A 6,566-nucleotide genomic window follows, 5' to 3' on the forward strand; every position below is an offset into this window, starting at 1 on the left:
TAACACTTACATAATATCTGAATTATATTGTCCTGCCAAAGGTTATCAAAATGCATAAACCCTTTTTTCTCTACTTTTGGCATTTATAACCAGGCAAACGACAGGACTGGATTTAAAGAATTGCTCCGCATGACATCCAAGGACTTGGACTTTATATTAGGACAATACAACCACTAATAACAAAGCAAAACATCCATATTCGGATGGCCATCAGTGCAAGGGAGCGACTATCTGTGACACTGAGATTCCTGGCCACAGGTTTGTATGAGGGACATTACCACTGCTGCTGTAGAAAGGCCAACACCTTCCTGTTTTTACCCCAGCCTCCCTAAATGTAATAGATCGCAGAGATATCACTGACGTTTGCTCTCCAGCCAACCTCAGATAGGCCTGAAAATGAAATGATAGAAATGTACAATGTACACAGTCTTCCTGGTGGTAAAAAGGCAGTATCAAGAAACGTTGCATGGTTACACTGTATTTCATGAATTGACAATAAATACACAAACAAAAACATAATTTCATCTCATCTCAGGATGCATAAACTTTTCAAATGCCAAAATGATTTTTGTTTTTGCTCATTTTATGAAATATTACATTACATTACATGTCATTTAGCAGACGCTTTTGTCCAAAGCGACTTACAATAAGTGCATTCAACCTGATGGTACTAGACATAGACCATAGGAATCGAGTAAGTACATAACTTTAAGAGCTAACTGTCATTGCTAAGGAGTGCTATATGTTAAAGAAGAAAAGAAGAGAAAAGAAGAAGAAATTTTTTTTTTTTTTTTTTTTTTTTTTAATATATATATATCTGTTAGGTGACCATGACTTAACCGAGGTATTGTTGGAAGAGATAGGTCTTCAGCCTGCGGCGGAAGATGTACAGGCTGTCTGAGGTCCTGATGTCGGTGGGGAGCTCGTTCCACCATTTGGGAGCCAAGACAGAGAAAAGTCTGGAAGAGGTTTTGAGGCGAGTTGACCCACGCAAGGTGGGAGTCGCTAGCTGTTTGGCTGATGCAGAGCGGAGAGGACGGGCAGGGGTGTAGAGTTTGACAAGGTCCTGGATGTAAGTAGGACCTGAACCGTTAGCAGCAGAGTACGCCAGAGCTAGAGTCTTGAAGCGTATCCGCGCAGCCACTGGTAGCCAGTGGAGGGAGCGGAGGAGAGGTGTTGTGTGTGAAAATTTGGGAAGATTGAAGACCAATCGAGCAGCTGCATTCTGGATGAGTTGTAGAGGTCGGATGGCTTTGGCAGGCAGACCTGCCATGAGGGAGTTGCAGTAGTCCAGGCGTGAGATGACCAGTGCCTGGACCAGGACCTGAGCTGCCTTCTGGGTGAGAAACGGGCGGATTCTCCTGATGTTATGCAGCAAGAATCTGCAAGATCTGGTGGTGGCGGTGATGTTTGTTGAGAGGGACAGTTGGTTGTCAAGAGTTACGCCAAGGTTTTTGGCGGTTTCTGTGGAGGCAACCACTGTGTCCTGGACAGTGATGTGGAAGTCAGTGGTGGGAGAGCCTTTCCCTGGGAGGTAAAGTAGCTCAGTCTTTCCCAGGTTGAGTTTGAGGTGGTGCGAGGACATCCACTGGGAGATGTCGGCCAGACATGCAGAGATACGTGCTGCTGCACGTGTTTCAGACTGGGGAAATGAGAAGATTAGCTGGGTGTCGTCGGCATAGCTATGATAGGAGAAGCCATGCGAGTGGATGAGGGAGCCAAGGGAGTTGGTGTAAATCGAGAAGAGGAGCGGACCAAGGACCGAGCCTTGAGGGACCCCGGTGATGAGTAGACAGGGTTCTGAAACAGAACCCCTCCAAGTTACACGGAAGGTGCGGTCCTTGAGATAGGATTTGAGCAGAGAGAGGGCGGAGCCAGATACTCCCAGGTGATGAAGGGTGGAGATGAGGATCTGGTGATCCACAGTGTCAAAAGCTGCAGAAAGGTCCAGTAGAACCACAACAGATGAGAGAGAGGCCGCCTTCGCCTTGTGAAGCTGTTCAGTCACAGCGAGAAGGGCAGTCTCTGTTGAGTGGCCCTTCTTGAAACCAGACTGGTGAGGGTCAAGGAGGTTGTTCCCATGCAGATAGGAGGACAGCTGATTGAAGATAGCCCGTTCCAGAGTTTTGGAGAGGAACGGCAGGAGAGAGACGGGTCTGTAATTGTCCACTAAGGATGGGTCGAGGGTGGATCTCTTTAGGAGAGGATTCACCCTCGCTTCCAATATAATGTAACTATGCATAATATAGTCTTTTTTCCACATACCCGAGAGACTTTTTCATCTTTCCAGTTAAGAAATAGATACCATATGCTGTTTTTAAAGGCTTATTAGGGCCTCGGGGCAATCGCACCGAGCACTGGTCCCATACAGCAAAGCCCCGAGCACTACTGTTATACTGTGGATTTTTTCTTCTTCCTCTTCCTGACGCAATTTCGTCCCGCTACTAGTCCTACAACTTGAAGAGTTGCAGGACAAATTATATATCAAAACATGCAGTTTGATCGGGATCGGTGTGCTATTACTTTTCTCTACAGAATATGGATTTTTCGCAAAAAACTGCCCAAAATTTTGCATTGAAATGAATGGGACAGCCGACAAAAAATGAGCGAAAAAGAACAATAATTGGAGATTTTTAAACATCTACTTATCCGGCATAATTTCACCTAGAGACTCCATTTAAACTTTAAACAGTAGACACAAGTCTTGTGTATCAGTGTATTAATCCACGTTTCGATAGGTCATATAGTTTTTTTTATCAATCCCTGTTCAATGACCATGGTCATTTTTGGAGAAATTCTGAGATTATAATGGGTGTGTATTGCACGGAATGTTCGTGTCACAGTGTGTGACATCATCGCCAGAGTGTAGAGGGAGAGAAGAAATTGTCAAAAAATAAATTTGAAAACTGCGCTCCAGGCCGCAAATTTCACGTGTGAGGCTCTCTATGAGGTCATGAAGGAGGATTATCCCAAGGTGAAACACAAACACTTTGAACCAAACATCTGTAATCTTACATTGGGCATTGCCCATATGCACATGTAACATTATCACTGAGGTGTACTGGATATGTGTGTTGACCATTGTTTTGCAGACGCCAACATCAGAGGCTGCCTGGGGAGCTATTGCTGCGGACTTCTTTGAGAAGTGGCAGTACCCAAATTACCTGGGTGCACTGGATAGCAAACACATCTATATACAGCCCCCTGGTCATTCAGGCAGCACATTCCGCAATTACAAAGGTCGCTTTTCTGTGGTATTAATGGCAGTTGTGGATGCACATTATAAGTTTGTGTATGTGAGTGTAGGGGCCCAGGGCAGACTGTCAGATGGTGGTTTGTTTGCCCACTCTGACCTCTACAGAGCAATGGAAGCAGGCCTTCTTAATGTACCCCCACTAGAACCCCTGCCCAACACAGACACTGTCATGCCATACATGTTTGTTGCAGATGATGCATTCCCCCTACGTACTGACCTGCAGAAGCCATATTCACACCGACAGCTGGACCACGACCACAGAATCTATAACTACAGGTTGTCGAGAGCTAGGCGGGTTGTGGAAAACGCATTTGGCATTCTTACCAACAGGCTCCGGGTCTTCAGAACAACCATTGGTCTAGATCCTGACAAGGTTGTCAAAATTACACTTGCCTTATGTGTGATCCACAATTTCTTGAGAGCAAACAGATCAGAGCCCTATGTGCCACAAACCTTGACGGACCGAGAGACTGATGACCGTGAATTCATTCCTGGATCCTGGAGGCAAGAGAGCCAGGGGGCATTCCATGATCTGGCGAACAACAGAGCACGCAATGCAACACAAAGGGCTAAAGACCTGAGGGACATGATGAAGGAGTACTTCAACTCACCAGAAGGCCAAGTACCAGGGGGCGGCTGTGGCTCAGCTGGTAGAGTGGGTTGCCCCCCAACCGAAGGGTTGGTGGTACGATCCTGTCGAAGTATCCTTGAGCAAGATACTGAACCCCAAATTGCTCCCGAGGCTGCGTTCATCGGGGTGTGAATGAATTCCCAATGGTGGCAGGTGGCACTGTTGAGGGTAGCCTCTGCCACCAGTATGAATGTGAGTGTGAACGGGTGAATGAGTGCAGTCTGTAGTGTAAAGCGCTTTAAGTGGTCGCAAATCGACTAGAAAAGCGTTATATAAGTGCAGGTCCATTTACCATTTAGCATGGCAGGAGCACCACATATAGTATGTGCAAAAGTATGATGATCTGATATCCCTGACTGCCTGTTATCCCACATTAAAAAATATGTTTTGTGACTGTTCTCCTTCTCATAGGGACACAACCAATAGTATGGCAATACTTTAAATGGGAGAAAGAAAACTTCTGTTGTACTGGCTTAACTATACTGGTGAAATCACCGTTGTGCCTTTTTTGTTGTACAAATGAGGTCAATAAAAAGCAAATACTTATTGAAAATTACTTTTTTGTTTATTCTGGGTCAAAAAAGCACTTCCACATTGGAGCAATACTGTGCAAACTCAGGCTACAATCTTTGACATTAAAACGATACAGGGAAAAAAAGGACATTCACAGCAAAATGTCATTTCTCACAAAAGCATTCACAGAAATTTGAAAATACCAGCGAGTCACATGAGCTGTGAGGTAAAGTGCAAAACAGTACTAAAGTTGAAACATTGTGTTTCAGATATGAAAGTGTCTGAACATCAGCACTATTTATTTAAACACGTACAGCATGTGTAATTTACATATCAGAACAAATGAAATACAAAACAGTACTTCAACTGTAAAATGTTAACAATATCAACAATGTAAAATATTAAAATATTTCAGTTGCATGAAACTTTGTTGGCTCTGAGGTAGACTGTGTGTGTGTGCTGGTGGTGGTGGTTGTAATGTTTGAGGATTAATGTGAGGCTGGACTTGACGATGTTGCAGACCTTGGGTTAAGTATTGTGATGGTGTTTCCTGTGGCCAAATGTCAAGTTGATCATTAGGCTGTGGCCTGTATTGTGCCCTGCCTCTCAGTTGCTGTTGATCTGCTTCTTGAAAATCATACAGTATGGTCATAATTTTTTTTTTGGCTCTTGTTTTTAATGTTGGGTCTTTGATGTGACTGACCTCAACTGCAACCTGTCGTCCAAAGCTTGCCTCTTCTTCCATTTTATAATTTCTTTTCTGTGTTGAAGCCTCTGACAGTTTGGGACATTTCTTTAAGCAATTCAAGCTTCTCAAGCTCAATGTCACTGACGCGTCTTGCCTTTTTGTTTAAAGGCTGGTGGACTCTGGGCTCTAATGGTGGTGGGCTTGAGGACCTTGATGAGCCTGGTGTACAAGGCCTGAGCACAGACTCTGCGATGTCCTTGTCCAGAGTAGAATACTCAAGAGGAGAGGACACCTCCTCATCAGCCACTGTCCCCTGTGTATCTGTCTCACTGTCTTCAATCTGTTGGATAAGACTGCCAACATGTATTAATCATATACATGGTAATTCTATAAGCAGTTAGTCAGAAACATTATCACATCAAACATGCATTTGATTGCCATTTTTTGGTGGGTTTTCATCGTGAATTATACTGTTGTATAGACTTCAAAATATTTTTGTAAGTACAGTGGTGGGAAATTTAGAGCAACCATATCCTACTTTTTTGGACTAAAACAATACTTAGAATTTTACTTATGTAGAGCCTTTCATACCAGACATTCAATTCAAAGTGCTGTACAACACAACAAATTACGAACAGTGTTTCACAGGGAACATTCAAGGGAGCATAAAATAAATACATAAAAGGTACATATCTGCTATAGAGCATGGTCCATACTTACAACAAGGCTGGTCTCAGTGTTGCGGGGGGTGACGAACGGTTTAAGAAACTCCAAACTTCTCAAGATCCATTGCTGTTTGGAAGTGAGGGGCTTTTCCCACTTCCACTCGGTCGAGGTCGTAGGAGACGGCTAAATTGTGTCCTCAGAGACAGACCCCTTGTTTTCACCTCAGCAACTGAAACATAAATTGGGTTGCATTAGCACAAGTAACATGCTTCTTTTCCTTGTATAAAGTTAAGTTTTGCTCACTCCCTCATCCTCAGCTGTCTTTCATTCGTGCTCTTAATAATGTAACGTCACCAGCGAACATAAGCCAACTGGCACATAATGCCATTCAGTACAGTGGTAATGTCATTAGCATGTTAGCATAACTAGCATACTTACCGGGCATTTGCAGGACTTCTGCAATCTCAGTCCATTTATTTTCCTTTTCCACTCTGTCGTGGTTTGACAGCTGATGTCGAACAGGCAGGGCTGATCTGCCCACAGCTCCACCATCCGATCCTCTTTCGCCGTTTCATCGCCGTCAGTTCTTGCTCTTGTTCATCCATTGTTGTTGTTAAGACTGTCAGGTTGTCTGTTTCCGCTTTTCTAAGAGGCGGAGCTCATCTATTGGTTGGTGATTGTGTTCCGTCACTGCGACTTGCGATAATATGAAACACGTTTGATATGATCGCAAACCCAAGACTAGGAAAAGACTGATATGAATCAGCGCCGATTACTACCTTACACTTAACGATCGGGATAATGGGAGCGCG

General features: G+C 44.0%; 1 long non-coding RNA gene across 1 annotated transcript; it reads right to left on the reverse strand.

Annotated features, from left to right (window-relative positions):
* Positions 1–4,430: 4,430 nt before the first annotated feature.
* LOC131971413 (uncharacterized) lies at positions 4,431–6,271 on the reverse strand. Its single transcript, XR_009394380.1, has 3 exons — positions 6,193–6,271; positions 5,809–5,983; positions 4,431–5,428 (listed from the first exon to the last, which is right to left on the reverse strand). It is a non-coding gene; the product is annotated as an uncharacterized LOC131971413 (long non-coding RNA).
* Between the last annotated feature and the right edge of the window lie 295 nt (positions 6,272–6,566).

Source organism: Centropristis striata, chromosome 5 (assembly GCF_030273125.1).
Source record: "Centropristis striata isolate RG_2023a ecotype Rhode Island chromosome 5, C.striata_1.0, whole genome shotgun sequence".
NCBI classification, from domain to species: domain Eukaryota; kingdom Metazoa; phylum Chordata; class Actinopteri; order Perciformes; family Serranidae; genus Centropristis; species Centropristis striata.